The sequence below is a fragment of the Parambassis ranga genome, chromosome 7 (assembly GCF_900634625.1).
Source record: "Parambassis ranga chromosome 7, fParRan2.1, whole genome shotgun sequence".
NCBI classification, from domain to species: Eukaryota; Metazoa; Chordata; class Actinopteri; family Ambassidae; genus Parambassis; species Parambassis ranga.
The window spans coordinates 17923333-17946241 of record NC_041028.1 but is presented as its reverse complement, the minus strand read 5'-3'; the positions used below and the strand labels follow the sequence as shown (position 1 = coordinate 17946241).

Genomic DNA, 22909 nt, shown 5'->3' with positions numbered 1-22909 from the left:
GTCAATGTGACAATGATGATTGATGTAACCGTTCGAGTAAGGATTTATTTTAAAAACATGAATTTCTATCCCAGAGTTTATTGAACCCATTAAATATGTGAGTGGAAACCCTTACTGGGGCTAACTCTGACTTGGTTAAGGCGCCCAAGAACTGACTGAGTGGAAAATATGCTGTTATTACCCTTACTACTACTTCAGCCGCTGGTGGTCCAACCCCTTGACATTGATAGGCTCCTCAATAATCAGGTCTCTGATTAGAAAAAAACTAGCCTTCAGAACCCCAGCATGCCAAAACTAGTGTTGTGCACTGGAATCTGTTGGACAGCAACACAACTCACTGAGAGGTGACAACAGGAAAAACATAGATAGGCAAGTCAGGCCAGACTAGTCAAAGAGCAGACAGAATGATTAAAAGTGAACTCCACCTCCACCCAACCGGACCCTTCATGACACCCGCCCATCCTTCCTCACCTCCTAGTCTTCCCTCGCCCCCTGTCCCCTCCCACCCATCCACTTTACCAAGACACCCCCCCCCCCCCACCCCTTTAGCAGAGGCTATTTTTTGCCATGCTTCACTAAATAAGGCCGTGGAGCATGGCCGTGTGGGGTGGAGTGGTGGAGGGGTGCGCGTCTCCGGTTCTTACCTTGGTATAAAAACCCTCGGACAGTGGGGGTTTCCTCCGATTTACGCTCAAGCTCTCGCTCGCTACCCCTCCCCATGATGTCGTTTCATTCTGACTTGCTTTTTTTTGACAGTCAAATTGAAAAAAGTATAAACACTACCTGTGAGCGGTATGAGGTGACCTTTTCTCTCTTTTTTAATGCTAAATGTTTTTGCTTGTTTAACCATTCTTTTGGGAGGAATTGTTTTCACTGATCTGGATTTCTTGGAAGTGGAGTTGAATATGGGAGCAAAGGACAAGAAAGACAAAACAGTAAGAGTTTACTTTTAACAGCTCACTATTTGTTCTCTCTCTTTTTTTTAACCTCCTTTTACTTTTTCTTTTTGCTTAAACTTTACCCCCTGCCACCATGCTCTGTCCTTTCTCCCATCCATCACCCTTTTTCTACACAGTGTTTCTTATTGCTGCCTTTTTTTCTTTACATTATTTTTCCTGTTTTCTTCACCGCTGTCTCTGTTCACTCACTCTTTCATTCTCTCCACCCCTCCCTCTCTCCCTCCCTCCCTCTCTCCCTCCCTCCCTCCCTTCCTCCTCTCCGTCCCTCTTCCCGATTTGTCCTTCAGCTCTGTCAGCACTCACTATCTCGCTCCATCTCCTTCTCTGGCAGTCTGATCAGCTGTCTTCCTTCTAACTTTACATGGCCTGGTGTGTGGTGTGTGAAGGGACGGGCAGCTGCCGGCTGACGCATTTCACCGCTCAGTCATCACTTCTAAATCGAATCCTCTCTCTCACACACACACTCTGCTTTTTTTGCTCTCTTTTCTACATGCATGGGGGGTCTGTGATGTATATATTTTTTTTTATTCCCACCTGTTTTTTTTTCCTCGCTTTTATCCAGTGAGAGAGAAGTACAAGTCCTGTGACCCTCCTCTTCTTCTTTTTCTTTTCTCTTTTCACTCCTCCTCTTCTCCCTCTTCCTCCTCCTCCTCCTCCTCCTCTATTCTCCGCATCCTTAAACTCTCCATCGCTGATTCAGCTCCCAGGGAGGAGAGAGACTCCGCCTGCAGTGACTGCTCCACTCTGCATGGGCCACCATCCCTATCTGGATCACCTTTACTACGGTAGGTGTGGAAGTGTTTCTCTGTGTGTGTGTGTGTGTGTATTTTTGTTTTATTTTGTGCCCACTCATTGCATCTTTTTGTGAATGTGTGTGTAAGCATTTTTTTTTACACACGCTTCTTTCTTAGCTTCTGGTAGAGAGAAATTGTAACTTTTTTTATGGCAAAGAAAACGAAGACAGCTGCGGCATGATGGGAAAAAATTGTCTGTAGTCATTCGCATAGGGTTAAAAGGTCAAAGGTTAACCCTGAGGTGCTGCACTCACACTGTGTGTTGAGTGTTTTTTAAGCAGGTAGTTCAGCCATATTGAAGTGGTTACATGCATTTCATGTGTTTATGAAACTTGTGTGTAGAATTCAGTTATATTCATCCTCCACTGTTACACACTACATCCAAAATATTCCTTTGTACATATTCCGTTTTAATTTTAAGCAGCACCCTCATTTCTAAATATAACAGCATTCCATATGGCAGCAGAACATACCATGCTGTAATATATCTGCCTACAGGACAGGTGAGCTTTATCGGTGTGTTCTAATGTGCCCCAGTGTCCAAACAGGGCCTCAGCTCTATCTATAGACGGGACATGTGTCGCTCTCCAGAGAGAGTGAGAGAGAGGTTTAAAGTGGAAGCAAGCTTCTAAAAGTGTCTTGCATTTGCTCCTATCCTTCTGTATCTACTCCCTCCCTCTCTCTCTCTCTCTATCTCTCTTTTCCTGCTGTCCTGTCCAGGCTAATTTTACCCAGTTAGCAGATACCAGGGAGATCAGCAGTGGTCAGCTGTCTGTCAAGCAATCCAGAGCCCTGACAGGTTTCACGGTGAATTGCCCGACGTGGCGAAGTGTCGGGTATCCCAGCCCAGCCCTGTAGGACACCGCCAAGCGCGGTTTGTAGCTGTTATAGTAGACACGCAGCTGTCTGAAGGGAATCTGTCTGTCTTTTAGTCGAGCAATTGATCCCATGCCGGGTGTGAAACTTTGCTGCAGCTGAGTGTACAGAAAGAGGAGGGATGAAAAGGGAAGGATTACAGAAGTCATGCCGTACAATTCCTGCAGGTGCATTTTACACACTGTCCTTCTCATGCAATGTGGTCCATGGATAATTCCTACCTGGGATATTGTGAAAGCAACAGAGGCCGGAGTGGATAGGCAGCTTAATTCTTTGTAATATGTCTGTGTTCAAAGCCAGGCTTGGAGTGTGTGTGTGTGTGTGAAGTCCCCCTCGTTTACCAGCCCAGGCTAGTGATTTACAAAACCTTTCGTTCCATCGCTGCAAGAGAAAAAGATGGGAGGAATGTGAGAGAGGACGAGTGTGATTTATGGAAGAGACTTTTAGTTTAATTACTGGGCGGGCTGGGCTGATGTGCGCAGCCCCTATGGCACTGGTTACACAGTGGTAGGAACACACAAAAGGGCTATCGGGTGGGGGTACGGAAGATGACATATTCACGTTGTGGCTACACAAATTGGGTTCAGGATGAGACACAATTGTGTAATATGTGCACAGAGCTTGACAAAAATGCACAAATGTGTATTTGCATGTACAAGGATGTAGATTATGGAGACAGTATTGTGCTGTGTCAACCTAAACGTGAGCTTTCATGGAGATTTGATTAGCTGTAATTGTCATTCAAGGTGAGAGTTTGACTGTCCAAAGGTGCAGAAAGACTTTGAGAGCAGTGCATGCTGGGACATCTCTGTATTTAACTGCTGTATCCCTGCTTAACTAAGTAGCCTGATATTAGTAGAATGCTAACAGGAAAGTACTGTAACAGTACACACACACACAAAACTGCACAAAGCTCCAGAAATACACACACTCTCAATAACCCCCCTCTCTATGCTGCTCCCGCCATAGGTTTTCTTAACGCCTCTCTCAGAGCCTTCATTAGATGCCTGACGCTAGCAATGGTTCAATTCATTAAAAGCGCGACTCAGCCTTTGTGCATTTGCCTGTAAATTGGTATTGATCTGTAAGAGGACAGAAGGGAGGGGGGAAGACAGAAGGGGGGAGGGTGAGGAGGTATGTATATGTTGAGGTGGTGGTGGTGGTGGTGGGGGGGTTGCTTGCAGATCAGGGGCTAAGGCTAATGGGTGGGGGTGGGGTTGGGGTCTCAGGTGAATGGGATTCACCAATGCAACAAGGGCAATTGAACACACACACACATACACATGCTGACATACATTTACAGATTGACACACAGCGTATATTGACATTCCTTTAGTCTACTGTGTGTGCCTCATCACCACTGTCCACTCAGCATGGGACCGCTACTGTAGAAGGAGAGAGAGAGAGAGAGTGTGTGTGTGTGTGAGAGCAGGACAGAGAGAGAGAGAAAGAAAGAGAGGGAGAATAGGAGCACATGCTATATAGAGGGGAGTGGGCAGTGAGGGGGCGACTGCATAGTATGGCAGCCTATAGACTGCATGGGACAGTGTGTGTATGTGGGAGAGAGAGAGGAGATGAATGAGGTGAGGGAGAGGAGAAAAAAAGAGGAATTGCTCTCAGTGGTGGAGGACCGGTGGGAAGAGCAGCTGTGTGCCGGACTAAAAGTTTTCAGTGTGAGGAAGAGGGGGGAGATTAAGGAGAGAGAACGAGAGAGAGAATGTGTGTGTGTGTGAGAGAGGGAGAGAGAAAGAGAGAGAGAGTGTGTGTGTGGCGAAACAGAGACTGCAGAGGCAGCACCTGGGACACAGACTGAGAGAAGAGAGAGAGAGAGAGAGCGGAGCACTTCTTCTTCTTCTCCCTTTTTCTTCTCCTGCTCTTGCTTTATTGCTTCTTCTCTTTGGCGCATCAGCCCGGCTGAAGCAAAGAGGAGGAGGAGGAGGAGGTGGTGGGGGGAGGAAGGAGGAGGAGGGCAGAGAAAGAGAGAGAGAGAGAGATTTCTAGCCAACATCTGCCTGTAGGTAAGTGCAACATCTCCCTCATTTCCCTTCATTCTCTAGCCCACCCTACCCCTCCCTCCCTCCCAGCCTTCCCTCCTACCCATCACCTCAGCTGCAGCTGCACCTCTAAAGCATGACACTCAAGGTGAATCGCATGCCGGGGTGCCTGTGTAGTGTGTGTGTGAGTGATATAGAGAGGGAAAAACTGCTTCATAACGTACAGTATGTCAAAGCTGAGCGGACACATGGTCGCTGGACAAGGTGTAGTAATGCAGTTTAAAGAGAGAAAAGTGGGTATTTAATGTGGAACAAGAAGCAAAGCTGCCAGAAAAGTTGTCATTTTTGTGCACATTTGTATGAACTTATTGATGCTTATTGATGCTTATGGAAGGTGGTGGGGGGGACCCTGAAGGAGCTTGGAGGTGTGCAACTCAGCGGTGTGTGTGTGTGTGTGTGGATCCTGATTCAACATTTTTTCCTCCCCGTTGAGTGTGTGTTGTGGGTGGGTAGGTCGGGGAGGGGGTTGGGGGCCCTGATGCGCCACCAAGGACAGTGGCCTGCTTGGGGGACATACTTCTTTATATGCCCATATGAACAAGAGCAACTATGGAATGTAAAGAAGTATGTATCCCAGGTTGGGATACATTACAGCGCCGCATCTGAAAGAAATGTTTACACTTACACACAAAAAAAAAAAACACAGCGGAGGACATGCTTTCAGTTCATATGTGGTGTACTTTGTGGCCCAGTTGAGTCCAGTCAGCTTGGTGCTGCAGAGAGATGCATACAGTAGAAAAAGTGTGGATGCAGCTGCAACAACTCTGGTCAGCAGTTTCCGTTTTTCCCTGCAATAGAATTTTTTTTTGATATCTCTTTCACTCTCTTTTGTGGAGTTTTATTTTGGGCGGAGATGTCAAGAAGATCTTTGCTTTGTATGAATTTGCTAATACTACACACACACACACTCACACACTCAGAGACATACACACTCCACAGACAGACAGCAGTTTCCAGTAAATGGTGCAGTGATTAAATGCTTGCTAATGGATAGTATGGGTCAGAGAGAATGGTCCGAAAGAGGAAGGAGCAGAGCCTGGCTACAGGCCTCTCCAGCAGATTACGGCGCTCAGACGCCTGTGTTGTAGTCACACTGTCTGGATCTGGCCTCAGTTGCAAAGGCCTTAGATTTGATTTTTTTTAATGGCATTAGCTAAGAGAGAGGGGAAGGTGACAAAAAACATGACATGCCTAAACCACAATGTCAGACTACATGATATCTGTTTCAGCCTGCTGAGCCTGCCAAGTTTTGTTGTTTTTAATTCTTTATCTCTGATCAGGTATGGTGCAGCGTGTGTGTGTGTGTGGGTGCTGTAACAATCCGGGTGTGGTTTGGGAGCAGGCATAACAATCTTGTCAGGTTTTTAGTGTATGTATTTTGGCCTACTTTGTATATAAATACTGTATGTGACCTAGTTAGGGTTTACCTGTCCCTGTTTAGGTGTTATTTGGGCCAGTTTCAGTGCGGTAATATGGCCTTCATCAGGTGGAATGGGAGGGTAGATTGCACCTCCTGCCAATCTTATTTTACAAGGAGAGAGAAAAAAAAACATGTTAATAAAGGATCATGAAGGAGAAGAGCCGCTTTGTGCCAAGAAGGATTGTTTAATGTTACAATGCGCGCAGTGTGTTACAAAACTAATTAGCCATCAATATGAAAGACAGCTCAAATCTTAGCAAGGAAGAGGACGTCAAAGTCCAGAAATGTGTGAAACACAACTGAGCACAGAACATGAGTGTGTGTGAGTGTATTTGTAAGCACAAGCGTGTATGTGTTTTTATGTTGGAGGGATTTATTGCAGTGATTTGTAAGAACCAGAGGGAAAGGTCGTTGTACTGTGGGAGAATTCAAAGATAGAAGGGCACACAGTGGTGAGGGTGAGGAGGGGGGAGAGGAGAGGGTGGGGGGGGGGGTGACAAAAGGGAAACGAGAGAGCAGCGTAGACTGAAGTGGGATCGGAGCGGAGGGAGTTGTGGCGAGTGAGCGTGTGAGATGAGGCGAGGCGAAAGAGGCAGAGAGAGAGAGTGGATTGATGATGGTGTTCAGGGCCTCTGTGCATGTGTGTGTATGGGTGTGAGTTGGGTGGGGGGTGGGAGGTTGGGCGGGTATTGTTCTGTCACTTTGCCTGTGTCAGCAGGTGGAAGCTCTCATCAGGACATTAAATATGCAACAATGCTGACTGCGGCACCGTGCTGAGACAGCCAAAGCCGGACGACCGGGGGGGCCCCGCTAAAAGTAAACCGACGGCAACGCGCTAGGCAGCCATCTATCCACGCACAAACACACCTTAAAACCTTCTTCTCAGGGCTCCCATACCCCCCCTCTCCAACCCTTCTTTTTGAGCTTGACCGGTAAAGCTGGCTGCCTGGTCCACCGGTTCTGGACTCCACGCGAGGGCAAAGGCAGAAGCTAGTAATCCACGGGCCCAGTGAGGGATTAGAGGCGGTTACATACAGATCAGTCATGTGGAACGTTGACTGTCACAACTGAACAAAATCTGCCTCTGTGAATGTGGGAGTTTAATGCATGACCTACAGTGCAGCTGACTGTATGTACAGTATGTGTGCAGGAAAGTTGCATTCAGCGCGCTCTGTCAACTAATCCGACTGAGATTATGAGTGGGAATGTGGGTCCTAAATGTAGCCACATGTGCATTTTCCAGATTTATGAGAGCTGTATGAACGACGTTTTATTATATGATGCAGGCACAGCCTACGTATAAGATCTCGATACTACTCATCAGAGCTGTCAATGAGAAGATCAGAGGATGAAGTGTACTGAATGTGCCATACAGAGAAACACTCTTACATGAGATTAGAGATAAAATATTGGATTTTTGCCCTATATCTGACCCCTGTTGATGTTTAGAGATTCTCACTTTTCCCTTTTTTTAACCTTTTTTTCTCCAAAATCAGGATGAACTTCTTAAATGCTGAGATTCATGCCTCATAATTCTCACATTCTTAATTTTTAAAAAGAAGTGGCATGAATCCTCCTCTTTATCTTACAGGGTGAATGGTTGTATAAAATATTTTACTGCAGTATTTATTTTATTTATTTTTGAGTTGATTGGCTGTCAGATAAACCTCTGGTGTCACCGTCACAACAACTGAGGCCCTTAAGTGTGTAAATGTCTAAAAATATATCATAATATGTTTATACACACATTTATTTAATTTATACTGACCATCATACATCCCTACATGTGACTATTATACACAGTGTGTATCATGCATATTGATGTTGTGTGCATACCAGTAAGTAAACCTGTTATAAATAGTAGAGCAAGTTTGCAGTTGATAACAATATTTGAAAATGAAAGTGTCGATTGTGTAGTAATGGGGCTGGATGGGTTTCTTAAATATGCACCTGTGCCACTGTATACGTCTGTCTGCTGTATGTACATCTACCAGAGGAGCATGGTGGAGATGAGACTGTGAAGTCAGCCCTTTTATATTAAGTGTCAGAGTTTATTGCCAGGATTTTCTCTCTCTCTCTCTCTCTCTCTCTCTCTCTTTTAATCATGTTTATAGTAAGTGTGCATCGCCAGCAATCCGCAGAATATAATAGGGGTAAAGAGTAATGGAAGTTGAAACAGATGCAGTGGAGTGGTAATGTATGTGTCGTCTCGTCCTGATACAAGGACACAGACGCAGCCTATTATATCCCATTCTATGTTTATGTCTCTAAAGTGAATCTCTGGGGAAATGTACATCTGAACCCACCACAAAGTCATTCCTCAAACAATGGGGCAGACACACACACACAAATATGTCACATGTGCCGCTGTAAATAAAATGCATATGGACACAGATACTTGGCAATTTTGCAATAGGACATATGTAGCATCACCAGCAGCTGCAGTATTGATTTATCTGGCTGTTTATGTTATTTTCTCTCATATGTGCACATTACATGGATGTAATGCATCTACACCGAGGGCAGCAGCTCGCTGATTTGTTTCCTCAGATGTAGAAGCTGCTTTTATTTATTATTTCTTTCTCGTTCTTTTTTCTTTTTCTCTCTGTTTTGTTTTCTTGCTTTCTCTTTTTTACTTTTCCGTTGTTTCTTCCTGCTACTTTTTCTTTCTCTCTCTCTCTCTCTCTCTCTCTCTCTTTCTCTTTCTCTTTCTCTTTTTTTCCTTTCTTTTCATTCAACACCAGTGATTTTAGCCTAAAATCAACATATTCTCTGACTGGCAGCCATGTTTCTATACTTTTGCACTGGTTGTGATGTATGTGGCATTCAGTGGTGTCATGTAGTGAAGTTGTATTGAGGTTGACCCTGCCTTGCAAAGTAGAGAGGAGCCATTTTCTTTTTCTCGGAAATATTGAGAATTTTTATAGCACAAAAGTGTAACTTTCGTCAGTAAATACTATGTTTTCATTAAAAATAATAATAATCTGAATATTACTACACCACATAGACTATCCTAATCCTAAATCTAATCTTAATGCTAATCCTAAAAATTACACTTTAAAAGATAATTATTTAAATCAAGAATGTTACAGTAATAACATGAAAGGAAAAATAGTTGCATGCTTTCTCCTTTACATGGCAGGAAGAGGTCCCACGTGTCATTAAAATGATGGCAGACACATTATATGAAAAGAAAAGTGACTAAATGACAACAGCTTAAAGAAAGAAGACAAGGCCCAGATAATAAATGACTTATGATATCTAATAAATTGCTCATAATTAAGGGCCTTAAAAGTCAATCAGTTAATTGGCCCGCCATTTTAATGTGAGAATAATGGGGCATCGGTTCTAACGCCATCGATTAAGAAAACACAACATAATCTGAAAGCAAATTTATCATTTAGCAATTAAGCTGTACATTCTGTATGAGTGGTCAGACAGCATCTTCCTGCTCCAGGCACACACACACACACACATGCAGTGCACCTCCAAAAAATCCGATCAGTCCCTTACACCGGGACAGGGATCAATGTTGAGGTAATTTGTTTCGATCAATTAAACAGACATCTGCTTGAATTAGACTCCAATAGACTGCAAAGAGACCCAGCCCCTTTCCTACCCACTGTGTGTATGAGTGTGTGTGTGCACAAATAGTAAGATCACAGTGCAAAAAAAAAAAAACCAATAAAAACTCTATTGTAGATTGTAACAGTCGCAGGACACCAGCTGGATTTGTATATGGTTGTGCTTTATTTCCACTTCTTCTCCTGTTTTTACTTGTTGCCATGCACGTTTGAGGCCTCTTAAAGATGTGACGCAGGGAGGTAAAGGAAAAACTTCACATCTGGACTGAGCAATGCTACGGGCTACTTCTGCTCTTGTTTATTGTTTATGGTGCAGTAGAGGAGGAGGAGGAGGAGGAAGAAGACAGTTGTATTAGCTGGAGTCTAATTTAACGGCTACATCAAGTGATGTTGCTGACACCGGAGCCTGTCCATTACTGTACGATATGAGGGGAGAGGGTCGCTCCCTTTCAAATGAACACACGGGATAATTGTTATGCAGTGAAGCTGTGAAGCAGAGGGAAGTAATTAAAGGAACAAGGGCACCGTGGTGGCGTTGGTGGTGGCGGCGGCGGTGGGCCGCATCCTCCTCCTCCACCTCCTCCTCCTCCTCTAATGTCCCCCTCTTTTTGCGACTGCTCGCCAGAGATTAAGCGTTTTCACACGCACGTTCCCACCCCTCCCCGTAATTACTGCCAGAGTTTACAGTCATCCTAATACTCTAATTACACTCTGTCTGTGTTTATAAGGTCATAACATTTACAATTTTACAACACAGTAATTGTCAGTTGACCAAAAAATGAGAAAAAGTCTTTTTTCCCCCCCACCCACCCTCTAATTTCTTCTCATGACAACACACGTCGGACACTATCACTCTCCCCAGAATAAACACATTTTTCTCTAATTAGTTCAAAAATGCATTTGGGATATTAGAATATACATTCCACTATCTTTTATAATACACCCCCCACCCCAGGCTCAGAGCACATCCATCTCCTGCAGTATTTCAAAAATATATTGCCTGGAGAGGCATCTCAGGGAAATATAATGCAGAGTTTCAGTGATGTATCTCATAAGGTATAGCTGGGAATATAATGCATTCCAGGGCACATTGTTATTTCCATTATTGGTTATGAGAGCAGTGAATGAAGAGTGTGTGTGAGGGTTTTTTTTTTTTTGGGGGGTTGGGGGCCCATGAAGTGGGACAGGGACAGGAGGATCTGATTCTTGCAAAGTTGAAAAGATTTCTTCTGGTTTATCTGTTAAAATACAGATAATCTGCCGATCAGATTTGTTTAACAGCAACCCGCTCAAACCACTGACAGCTGATTTTGTGTTAAAAAAAAAATATGGGAATGTACAGTGTTATCGGCAAGATATTGGTAGCTGCATGTGAGCGACCGTCAGCCGTCAAAATGGAGATTTCGGTTCTGACATGGACTAAAAGTGACTTTGTCTGTATTATAAAATGATGTCATTGTGTTAGACTGTGTATGAAAGGAACAAAAATGTCTGTGGTGTGGCAGCTTTGGAAGATGATGTCTGCTAGCATAGTGGCTGTCTGCTAGTGATAGATCAGCGATCAGCCCAGTGTCGTCCCATAGATTCATTTCATGTTGAATCTTGACTCCTGCACAGTGACACAAATTAACCCAGCACTTCTGGGTTAAGTTCCATTGCAAGTAGGAGCCATACACAGTCATTTTATGCTGTAAAATGGTTGATTCACAGTTTTACAAAACAAGTGAAGGATTTGTGCACGAAGCGCTACATTACGTGGCGTGTAATGGGATGAAATTGTGTTGCGAAGTTTCGAATGTTACTTACAAATGTGCATTTTTGTGTATTAGCTTTGTTATAAAAGCTTATCATCAAATTACTGTTCCTCATACACCATGATGACAGTCATGCAGGGTGTAATGTTGGTCCTTCCGTATTTCCATCTGTCTGGCCTCTCTGTGAACCCTGTCCTCATATCCTCATGTTGTCTCTTGCTTCTGCATGGGGACAGTCTTGCATCTATTAGAGTCACTGTCTGTGTCATGTAAAGGTCTGGTCCTCAGAAGTCCACTGACGCATAGACTACTCTCTTGGATGTAATCTTGTGTCTATCCATAACTGTGTGTTCAGAGTTGTGTCGGAGCTGACTCCTAGTAGTATACATCGTACTGACTTTGGTGCAACTTGTGTCTTTCAGCATCACTGTTAGCTTGATGTTTGTTTTAAATGCAATGACAGTGATGTGATTTCTTTTAAAGCTTTTATACTCAAAGCTAAAAGCGCCACAAAGAGCTTTTAGCATGGTCTTTCCTGTCGAAAGATTAATCCAAAATGTCTGGTACTAGCTTCATGGATGTGCATTGGAATCTAGAGTGGAACCCGTATTTGTTTAACTGCGTGTGGTTTGTGTGTACAACAACCCCAGCCTCGCGTATGCTAACGTGCCTGCTGTCTGTAGAGGCCTTGTGCATCCATCTCCCTCCAGACTACCGGAGGAGGCGTATAATTGGGAGCAGCACGCAGGAGTGTAGAGTGTCAGGGAGTCAGCAAGCCAGCCTAGACGATACAGGACGATAGAGGAGGAAGATTAGTGGAGCAGCCTGCAAGGCAGCAAAAACAGTGAGTCAGTGGCGGCCTGTCAGCTTTTAAAATGACCGTGTCAGTCAGGGAGTCTGTCAGTCAAACAGGGGAGCACAGAGTCGGTCCTCTCCTCCCTCCTGTAAGTGCATATATATCTAAGGGGAGGAGAGTGCAGCATCAGGACAAGGCTAGTTAGCATTCCTCTGTCATCGCCCTCACTGCTCACAACTTGTGTTATTGAGGAAGGGAAAAAAGGAAGGGAGGTGGAGGACAGGAGCGGTGGCACAAAGGCTACATCAGATCTGTGAAATGCATATGGAAGGTGGGTGGGGGGGGGGGGGGGGGGTCATGGCTAACAAGAAAGCCAAGGAAGAAATGATCAATAGTGAGCGGAAAAAGAGAAACAAAAGAGAGGAGAGGGTGATCGTAAAGAACATGAATTACACAGAGAGAGGGAGTCAACCTCAGAAAGTAAATCTCCCCAACCCATAAAGAGTTATGCGTTGTGATCTGTTCCACCGATCGTTGTGTGCTTTGAGATAATTGCTTCCATTTTGTTGCACTGAGACTATTACAGTATATGATAGCTGGATTACCATCTGTAACAGTGGGCTTTACACAGCACAAGTAGTGCTGTATCAGCAGCAGCAGGGCTACTGTGGAAACTATAGGTTTAGTGAGTGGTGTGAGTGGGGCTGTGTGTTAGCCCGGGGCTATTGTAGTAGTTATGGTCTCCTTTCAAAGGATTTCACTTGATGGAGTGAAAACATCCAGCTTCTGTCAGATCCACGGGCATCAACACATCACCTTGATGCCGTCAAATATTGTTTTAGGTCAGAGGAGTACAAAGCAAGCCTTCCTCCACAGTGGGTATGACTTTGTACCTAATAGACATACAAAGGCAAGCCAGCCTGGTATCACCAAAAGGCATTTAATATGCATGCTAGTTTCTGAGGTCATTTATGCTGAGTTATACCTTATTATTATTATTATGCATTTTTACCATTTTACATATCATTTCATGTCCGTTTAGTTTCCAATAACTTGTGTTGATGCACCATCATATCAGCAGAAGGGGGTGGTTTTCAAGCTTTCTAGATCTAACATGGTGGTCTTGAGGGGGACTCACAGCACCAATATCCTCCTTCCACGACTTTCCATCTACCTTCACTCCACTTGCGTTCCACCTCTTTGCCTACCAGGCTACTATGGTCACAGTGCACAATCTGTATGTGATAGAAAAGGGATAGCATTGAAACAGGAAGTATATGGATTAAGGAAATGTTTTTAGCGCTACATGTGCTAACATTTGCTAACCTGGAAGCTGCATGTCACATACAGTAATGTAATACACTCCCCAAGGTTGCATTATGGCAATGTATCTGTTAGATGTGATCCTTTTATTTGTCTCCAGCGGTCAGCCTGTGGCCAGACACACAACTGAGAGGACTTACTCTGAAGCCAGGTCATAGCCGTGGCAAGGCAGAGATGGAAAGTTAAAGCAAGAGGAAGGGTTCTTGTGGAACATTAAAAGCTGCAGGGCAACCGCAAAGATCCCTGAAGGAGGAGAGGAGAAGAGTGGACATAAAGAGATGACAGAAAAAAGTCCCATAGTCAATGAGATCAGTCTTTTTTTCTTTTCTTTTTTTTAAATAATTTTCAAAATGTGCCATTTTTACACACATTTTTTTTCAAGTTGACTTCATCCCTCAATACACTGTAAAAAACACAGTGTATGCTACTGGTACATGTCCTGTAATAGTGCAAGCAACAAATGACATTTTGATGTGAAGCATAACAGAATACAGCATGTAGTAACACACTTTAAGTTGATGTAGTGAATATGTTAGCAAACGGTGACACATTTACACATCCAGCGGAGCAAAATTAGCATTTATTTGGTGTCCTGTTTCTCTCCATATGATAAATATGTCCGACATTCACTTTTAGCTTGGATGGATGCTCACAAGCTAGTCGCTAATTGTGTCTGTCAGCTGTTTGGAGGCAGCATGGGAAGCAAACAATGTCTATTTAGAACAGAATAGTGAGAGAACTAAAACAGTGAAGTAAAATCAAAACACCTTAATATGCTAGAAAGATCCTCATAGCTTAGAGGAACCACAGACTTTATGTGATAATTGTCAGTATAAGCAGGCTAAGAAATCAATCATTTCATCCAAAAAATAAATCTGAATTAAGTTTCGAGGACTACTTTTTGCTCTGGATGAGCGATCAGAAGTGTCTTCATGTGTCTGTGTTGAATGTAGCAGGGGTCTGTTGTGCAGAAAAGTGAAAATTGTCTTATAAGAAAAGCAGTATCAAGCTTTGCTGACTCACTCTAATCACAATTACCCGTCCCAACCCAAGCAACCAAGCGGCTGATCTGCCACAGATTCTAATCTAGATGGCTCTAACTAGCCGGGACCTCTCTCAGTTCCTATTGTCCCAAGTTAAAACAGAGCAGTTGTAATGAAGCCTTTCACTCTCTGTGCACTTTTCATGCTCAGAGTGTCCCACTCACAATAGAAAAGCATCTCAGTCGGGGCTATCTTTACGCCCGAGTACCCTTTTCTGACTTTAACCGCATTGGATTTTTTTTTTTGTTTCATGACAGAGCGTATATCAAGTGCTCCTTTGTGGCCCCTGCCGCGGCCCCTGCTGCGGCCTCTAATGAATGCATGGCTAAAATACCTAAGTGGCGGCGGTGGTTTGTTAAAAAGGGAGGGCTGAGGATGAGGAGGGGTAAGAGGTGGAGGAGGAGGGGGGTTGGAGCGTGCTCGGAGTGAGAATAAGCCTGCATAGGTAGAGAGGGAGAAAGAAAGGTGAAGACAGGAGGCAGGTCTGCTGCGGTTTTGGCAGCCACTGCATATGGATCATGACATCATTCCCGCGGACAAAAGCGGATGACGTCTTCTCCGCTGTACACAATTCTTTTTTTTTTCCTTTTTTGTCAAAGATGCACAATTCTTTCTGTTAACTTCTGCGCTGCCCTTCACTCTTTTTCATCCTCACTTGGTAAAACAGAAGCTTCTTTCTGCACCATGTTGCCAAGAAGTTTGGAGCTTTATGGGCAGATAATTACAGCTATTTGCTATCTTTAGACATCACTTCCACTTCAGCTGTGAAACCACATCTCAGCATTTTTTCCAACACATAAAAATCTGATTGGCTGGGAGGATATCTTTGCTGCACCCTGGCACCTGATAGGTCTGTGTGGTGCTGGAAGGCTTGTTAGACAACACGTATGCCGAGGTTTAACATGCATATTCTCACTCCTCAAGTGATATTATATAAGTGTTCAAAAACACTGTTTACATGTTGGATTGAAGAAATGCAAGGGGAGGGCGAGTGTGTGTAAGCCCGTAATTAAATATATCATCTAAATAGGTATTGATCGCTAGGGCTGGGTAAAAAAATCGATTTAATCGATTTCGGATCGATTCCATTTAAATTTTGCACTATCGATTCACAGGGCATGAGATCGAGTTTTTTTGTGTTGTGTGATTTCCTCCCTCAGCGCTCTGGTGCGTGATGACGCAGCTGCGCAGTCGTACGTCGCGTCATTCAGGCACGCAGCCAAAATGGCTAAGGCAGGGAAAACACCGCTCGGCAAGCCATCCCAAATGAAATCCGAAGTGTGGAATCATTTCAAGTTTAAAAGGACAAAGGACGAAGAGCTTGATAAAACCAAGGTAGTTTGCAAGATATGCCAATCAGAGCTCAGTTATTGTAGGATTACTACAAACCTCAGAAACCACCTGAAAAGGTACCACACTACGCTAAACTTAGCTTCCGACAGTACACCGCCCGGAGCAAAACAAAAGAAACTGAAGGACCTGCCAGCATTACCGTCAGAGTCTCCGTGGCCCATAAAGACAACAGAGGCCATCGCAACTTTTGTTTGCAGAGATTTACGCCCATACTCGGCAGTGGAAACTGAAGGATTCCGGCAGCTCATTCAGGTGCTCGAACCACACTACGTTATGGTGCAGCGTAAACATCTGAATGAAACTGTGATCCCCGTGATGTATACATCTGTGAAAGATGTGACACGAATGAAAATACAGTCAGCAAATGTCAATGAGCTCCTTTTCCTCAACAAGGATCTCTGTGTGACAGTTTAAGTTTACGCTTAAGTTTCTACGATTGTTAATATTTAATACTTTTTTAAAATTTTTTCATGTAAAAAGTGCAATTTTCTGCAACATTCATATGAGCACTTTTTACATTTGCACTTTTTTTAATACAGTAGGATAAGACAGTTTTGTTTACAGTTACATGTGAACTGTCAAATTTACAAAATAAAGACGTGTATTTTGCAACGTATTGTATATTTTCATTATTTAAGAGCAGATTGAATCGATTCAGATTGAATCGAATCGAATCGAATTGAATCGTGATTAATCAATTTAAAACCCTAAGAATCGAAATCGAATCGATCTAGGAAATTGATGGTAATACCCAGCCCTATTGATCGCCTTAAGGGTGTTGCCGTTAGATTAAAAGGTTAAGAAATAAAACCGCTTTGAGGATTAAATCATCCTGAGGTAAAATCAAGAAAGGGGGAGGATAAACACGGCAATAATCACAAAGCATGAGACGTGTGTGTGACGTGAAGTAACACACTGGAGGGCCAGAGCCAACAGTGACCACAGCATTTTATCCATTGCGGAGGCCCGAAGGATGACACAAGGTCAAGCAGTGCTGTTTGTGTCCGCAGAGATACTGTCAAAGTCACGGCACATTATCAACTACAGTTAGGATGTAAGCCTTATGAGATAGAATCATCAAGCGCAGGCCGCGGTTACCCCGAGCGGGCTGATAAAGAAAGGTGCGGCACCTGAACCGAGCACCGGCGCAAGGTCAGGAAGTCTTTTTTTTTTTTAATATCCGACAGATGTGTTTTATCTTCAGGGAGGGTAAGAGAGGGAGGAAGTGGTTGAGCAGCAGGGGGATAAAGGGTCCTGTTACACTGCTGTCTCCTCCTCTGATCAACCAATCAGGCGCAGGAATAGTGCTGAGTCAGCCGTTGGGTGCTGCTCACGTCCAAATGCGGGATGCAGGGGAGGGAGGGAAGGGGGAGGGCGTAGGATGGGGTTGGAAAAGAGGGAGCCAGCCAGCCAGCCAGCCATTCAGCCAACCAGTCATTCAGCCAGCCAGTGTCTGCAGTGGACTGCAGCAGCATTAGCACTGTTAACCTCATGGCAAACGGGGGGCACATGGCCCCACAGATGAGGCCCTCCTATAAGTCCATCAGGTTTTCTGATGGACTTTTATTTTACGGGTTCGCTCTAAACACCTGCAGAGCTCACTTAGATAATGTACACTCCTCCTTGTGCCTCTAGTCAGTCTGTAATTAGCAGAAATAAAGCCACAGAAGATAAAGTTTACAGCCTGATCACAGGTCAGCTTGTTTCATTACTATACCGTGCCTTGCATTAGGCTAATTACCTACTCGCAAACATCTTCATCAGACATCCACTCAGTCTTTCATTAGGATGCTTTGTCTATATCCGCGCCATTTAAATGCCATGTTAAAGAAGATTAGGAGGATTTGAATGGTTATTTTGTGATGTTGGCCCTCAGAACTGTCAGTCGCAGTGTGTCAGGACGTTACAGGAAGTGAGGCTCTGGTTAGTGGATGGACGGAGACCCGTGGCCCGGCAGTCGCTCAGAGCCACTTCTCTCCCGATAAGGAGAGAGAAAGAGAGCGTGGTCAGAGAGTGATGGGAGCAGGTCGTATTAATGCGGTCTCGGGTGTCAGGCCGTACATCTGAAATGAAAATATCACGGTGAGCAAGAGTGACAGAGTCCGCCGCGGGACTGGTTTCAAAGTGTCACTCCTCCAGCGTACAGAGTGGTGGGTTTTGGCAGCTGCTCCGTAACACCACCTGTACTGTGTAAGTCTCCCTTGGGACGGCGCGCACCCCTGCTGACCTTCCCCACCATGACTCGCTCTCTCTCTCTCTCCCTTTTCCACCAGCGTCCAGCTGTCCCTAACCCTCACCCCCCCCCCCCTCTTTTGGTCTCCAATATAAGGGCAGGAATGCAGCGGGCAGCACAGTCCCAGAATAGACAAGTAGCCGGCCTATCTCCAGCCATGCAGTCAGCCTGATAGAGGGCACCTACAATAGCAGCATGAGTGCACACACACACACAGATGCAGCAGCCGACCCACATAACACACAGATAAAAAGACATACAAATGCACAACACTTATTGTGATCTTGACACCTGAAAGCAGCGCTGAAGCCTTCAGCAGGCATCTGAGCGAGGTTAATGATAAAACGCTATGGGTGTAATGATTCTGTTTGATGTGGGATCTGAGTGGAGGTGAGCAGGGGTGAAGGAGGTTTGCCTGTTTGATGACTGTGTGTGTGTGTGTGTGAGGCCACAGATTTGCCAGAATAAAGCGCAAGACAGCGTAGCAAAGGGATCCTCTTCCCCTAATCTACTGAAAATCCTGCTATGAAAAGGATTGCAGCGCTTCCTTCCTCTTGAAGTTGATATTCGCGCTTGAACACACACAGAAGCTCACACCTGTGCTCTGCGCTGCCCGTCTTACAGTCGTAGATCATTAGAAGTGGTACATGGGCTGGCGCCTGTGAGATCAAAAATAGAGGAGAACGTCCATACAGGTTACATGCTTGGAAGCGCAGAGCCCGGCGCACACACATGCTCGCTGCAGTGCTGCATGTTGCAGAGGTAACAACTGCAGCTCTGGGACATGTGGAAAATTCAGGCCATACACGCTCACCCTCTCCTCCTGTGCTACTTCCAGCTTTCTTACTCTTCCTCTCTCTTTCTCTTCTGTTTTTTTTTTTAAAATTTCTCACTCAAGGATGCATCCTCCTCATCAATTTGCCAGTCTCTTGGGTGACACGTTTATTAAACACAAGAGAGATGGAGGGAGAGTGAAAGAAAGAGTGAACATGCCAGTATTTAAGCTTCTTCTTCTTCTTCTTTAAATGATTTGTGTGCAGTGAGGCTGATGTATTTGTGATCTAGTAAAGGGTGGACAGCTTTAATACAGGACTGACAGTGTAATCTCTCACACACATGCACTCTTACGCAGCAAGCTGTGACTTTTGACTGTAGTTTTTAACAAATGCTACTCACCGTGGAGGAAATAGTGCATTTGATTAGGACTGTTTTCGGTGGTGGATTCATCCATGTTTTCTGCTAAACAGCAGCAGAAGCAGCATGGTGTATGTGCATGAGTGTGTGTGTGTTGATGAACACGAAGAAACATGTCAAGCAGTGGGACAGTATGGCTGACTGCGTGTTTTTAATAGTTTATTTTTTGACAGTAATGGAGTTCTAATGCACAGCAGGCTTTGATACACAACGTGAAGATTTATTTAAAAACATAGGACATAAAAGATTAGTTAAATTAAAATTCTGGATTAAAGTTAGGAGGAGGAAAAAGTATTCTGGGCTAAGGAAGTATATAAAAAGAATTCTGGGATTAAGGAAGTATAAAAAAGGAATTCTGGGATTAAGGAAGTATAAACAAAGAATTCTGGGATTAAGGAAGTATAAAAAGAATTCTGGGGTTAAGGAAGTATAAAAAAAGAATTCTGGGATTAAAGTTAGAATTTTAATATTAAAGTCATATTGAATCGTAAAGAAATAATTGAGAATTCTGGGACAGGTCAGAAATGTGGGATTAGAGAATCTGTCTTGAATCTGGCTTGAAATTCACTTGAATGTAGGGGAGGAATGTGACACTGAGAACACAAAGAGGATGTTAGAACAGTTATGAGGCTGTGTGTCATGTTTGCTGGAGCTGTAAGCCCCCCTGGAGTCCGACTATAGGAGAGATCTGGCCCTTCCCCAAGATAAAAGCCAGGTGTTGTAGTGGGTCTTTGCGGTTTTGTTGAGCATGTTGTCTCCACCTCCCTGTTGACCGGGCTCTGAGATGTTTAGCTATAGCTGCTTTGGTCCTGGGGATGTCAGAAGACAGTTAGTGTAACTGCATGCGTCAGCTTCTGAATCCAAACAGTGTTTCAGGCCATAAAACAAAACAAAAAATAATAATGAGATGAGAGACACTAAAACTCTTCTCAGAGCTGAGCAGAACTTCACAATCACAACCAAATCAAATATTTCCACATTTGCTTTTTTTCAATCCTTTGAGGACATTAATCTGATGGATGTGCTTGGTTTTGTATATTAAAACAATTATCAGGCAGGAGAAAGAAAAAAAAACAGGCAGGAAATATCAATAGCTGGGATTCCAGGGCCAAGACTCTGCTCAAACAGTTTATTTCCTAATGATTAAATGATTAGCTAGGCTAATTGAACCAGGAAATGAGTGAGTTGCTCCAAGGACGAGCAGAGCAGAGCAGTGCAGTTAGCAGGAAAGACTGCTGAGTACATCATCTCTGTGTGGTGGCACAGCCCGAACCACAGGCCTGAAAAAACATGGGATACAAGTGAGAAGAGCAAAACACAGAGAGCAGCAGCATCAGTGTGTGTGTGTGTGAGAGAGAGAGAGAGAGAGAGGGGAAGAGATGTTCCACATAGTGCTGGAGGTCAATGAGAGTTAATTTTCCTGCTGTCCTATTCGCTGGCTTCATTAGCACTATTGGCAGTCAGGTGATGAATTCATTGTTTTCTCAAGTTTGTCTGCAGCCATCGTTTATATGCACTCCTCTCTTATCTCTTAGGGCCCTGCTCCCTGTTTTTCATCACACTGTTATTCTCCTTTGTGTCTCACACTATTTTCTTCCTTTCTATGCTAATTTTTTGTACATATTTGCAGGAACACACACTCTTTCAGAGCGTCCTGATGTGTTTATGTTGATGCTACTCGTGTGTAAAGTGTCTCTTTTTCTTATCAGCCTCCGTCCTCTGCTCTCTTTCAGGTGTCCTCTACCTCTGTCACCTTTCCCACAGCACCCCCCACAACCCCCCAAAATGCTTTGCTAAAGCTGGTAAAATGGAACCAAATCAACTGTTCAATGGATTTGGTCCCCTTCAACCAGCTGTAGCTGTGCATTGATCGCTCCGGACAGAGGGACCAAAAAACAAACAAACAAACAAACAAACAAACAAACAAAACAAACAGAAAAGTGGACAGGAATCTCAGCAGAAAACTGATCTAAAGTGATGCTATTGGACTGAGACGTCTGTGGATAATACAAAACGTGCACGGATTTATCTCTATCACACAGATTACCCACAAGACACTGAAGTCATTTGCTTAATCTGAATAAAACAAGGCAGGTAAGTCATTATAGATGTTGGTGAAGTTGGACTTGTGTTGTGTACCGCTGTAATTGCATTGTACTTTGGAGACCTTTTTATTGTTCTTTTGTAGTATGTGTGTGTGTGCATGTTTGTCACTGTCTGATCAATAAAGCCTCATACAGAAGCTGATATGAACTCCTGAAGTGGTTTTTGCTTTCGTGCTTAGACTTACTTGGAGGATGTGCATACTGGGTATATGTTGGTTTTTGGGTTAGAATAATCTTTGCTTATTACGGACAAGCATGTAACACAACAGTCAGCAGTTCATTTGTTGTTGTTGTTGCTATCCAAGTGCTGAACTTCTCCACTTAATCCTAATGAAAGTTTACTTTTGGGATTCGTTAGTATTCTGAATCTAACAGTATATAATTGAACTCCTATTATTTTATTAGTTTTTATTAAAATAGTCTGTCAAATATGTAATTATACACATAAGTCAATCTTATAGCTTATATTTTTTATTTTTATATATTATTATTTACTTTCATGTTAATATTTTGTAATGATCAAAACCACATATTGTATATCCCTAAATATATATTTTTACAGTATGCACATGAACAAAACCTACATGGCAAGAAGGATTTGTCTTTTTTTTTTGATCCATGTCGATTTTATTTTGCACAGAAATTAATTTGGACAGAAAATGTAAACTTTTCACAGTCATCATAAAACACAACCTTCTCTTATTTTCTTTTACAAATTCAGGAACCTTTACTGTAGGCAGAGGTTTATGCTTATTTAAACCTGACTGCTACAGTGACAGTGACGTGACTACCTTAAGGTTGTGGACCTGTCCAAAAATTAAGATTATAGATGAAATGATGAACATCAAAAAAAGCAGATCACAGGCAGCAGTATGATGCAATGTCTCTTATAATATATATACATATATATTATCTTTGCTAACAAATTTGAGGCAGGAAGACCTCTAGTTTGGATGCCAATTCTATTTGTTTTCAAGTGTTTTTTATGTTCTATCTACCTTTAAAACTATTATTACAGATAACACAATCCATGCCTTTAAATGTAAACTGTTATTGAATTTGGCCTTCATACAACGGTGCTAAGGAAGAACTCAGTTTAACAAAAAAATATATAAAACACAATATAAACATATTACATTTCATTGATCCTCTGCGTCATAGGATAGCTACATTATTGTCGATATCTTTGTTGTTGTGTGTATTGGAATGAGGTATGAAGGGAATAAAATAATTTAGAATAATAATGATAAAACAATTGTAATAAAGAAGACAAAATTCTATCATTTCCTAATGAATCATTCTACACTTCCTGTTCCCCCAACTTTCTTTCTTCTTCTTCGGGCCGCTGTATCACCCGCTGTGCGTGGCTTTGGAGCTGTGACAGATGTTTTAATGTGGCTGCGATTCCTTATCACCACTCA

General features: G+C 43.4%; 1 long non-coding RNA gene across 1 annotated transcript; it reads left to right on the top strand.

Annotated features, from left to right (window-relative positions):
- The first annotated feature begins 700 nt into the window (after positions 1-700).
- Positions 701-21630, top strand: LOC114438835 (uncharacterized). Its single transcript, XR_003670994.1, has 3 exons — positions 701-935; positions 1660-1744; positions 21117-21630. It is a non-coding gene; the product is annotated as an uncharacterized LOC114438835 (long non-coding RNA).
- The last annotated feature ends 1279 nt before the right edge of the window (positions 21631-22909 follow it).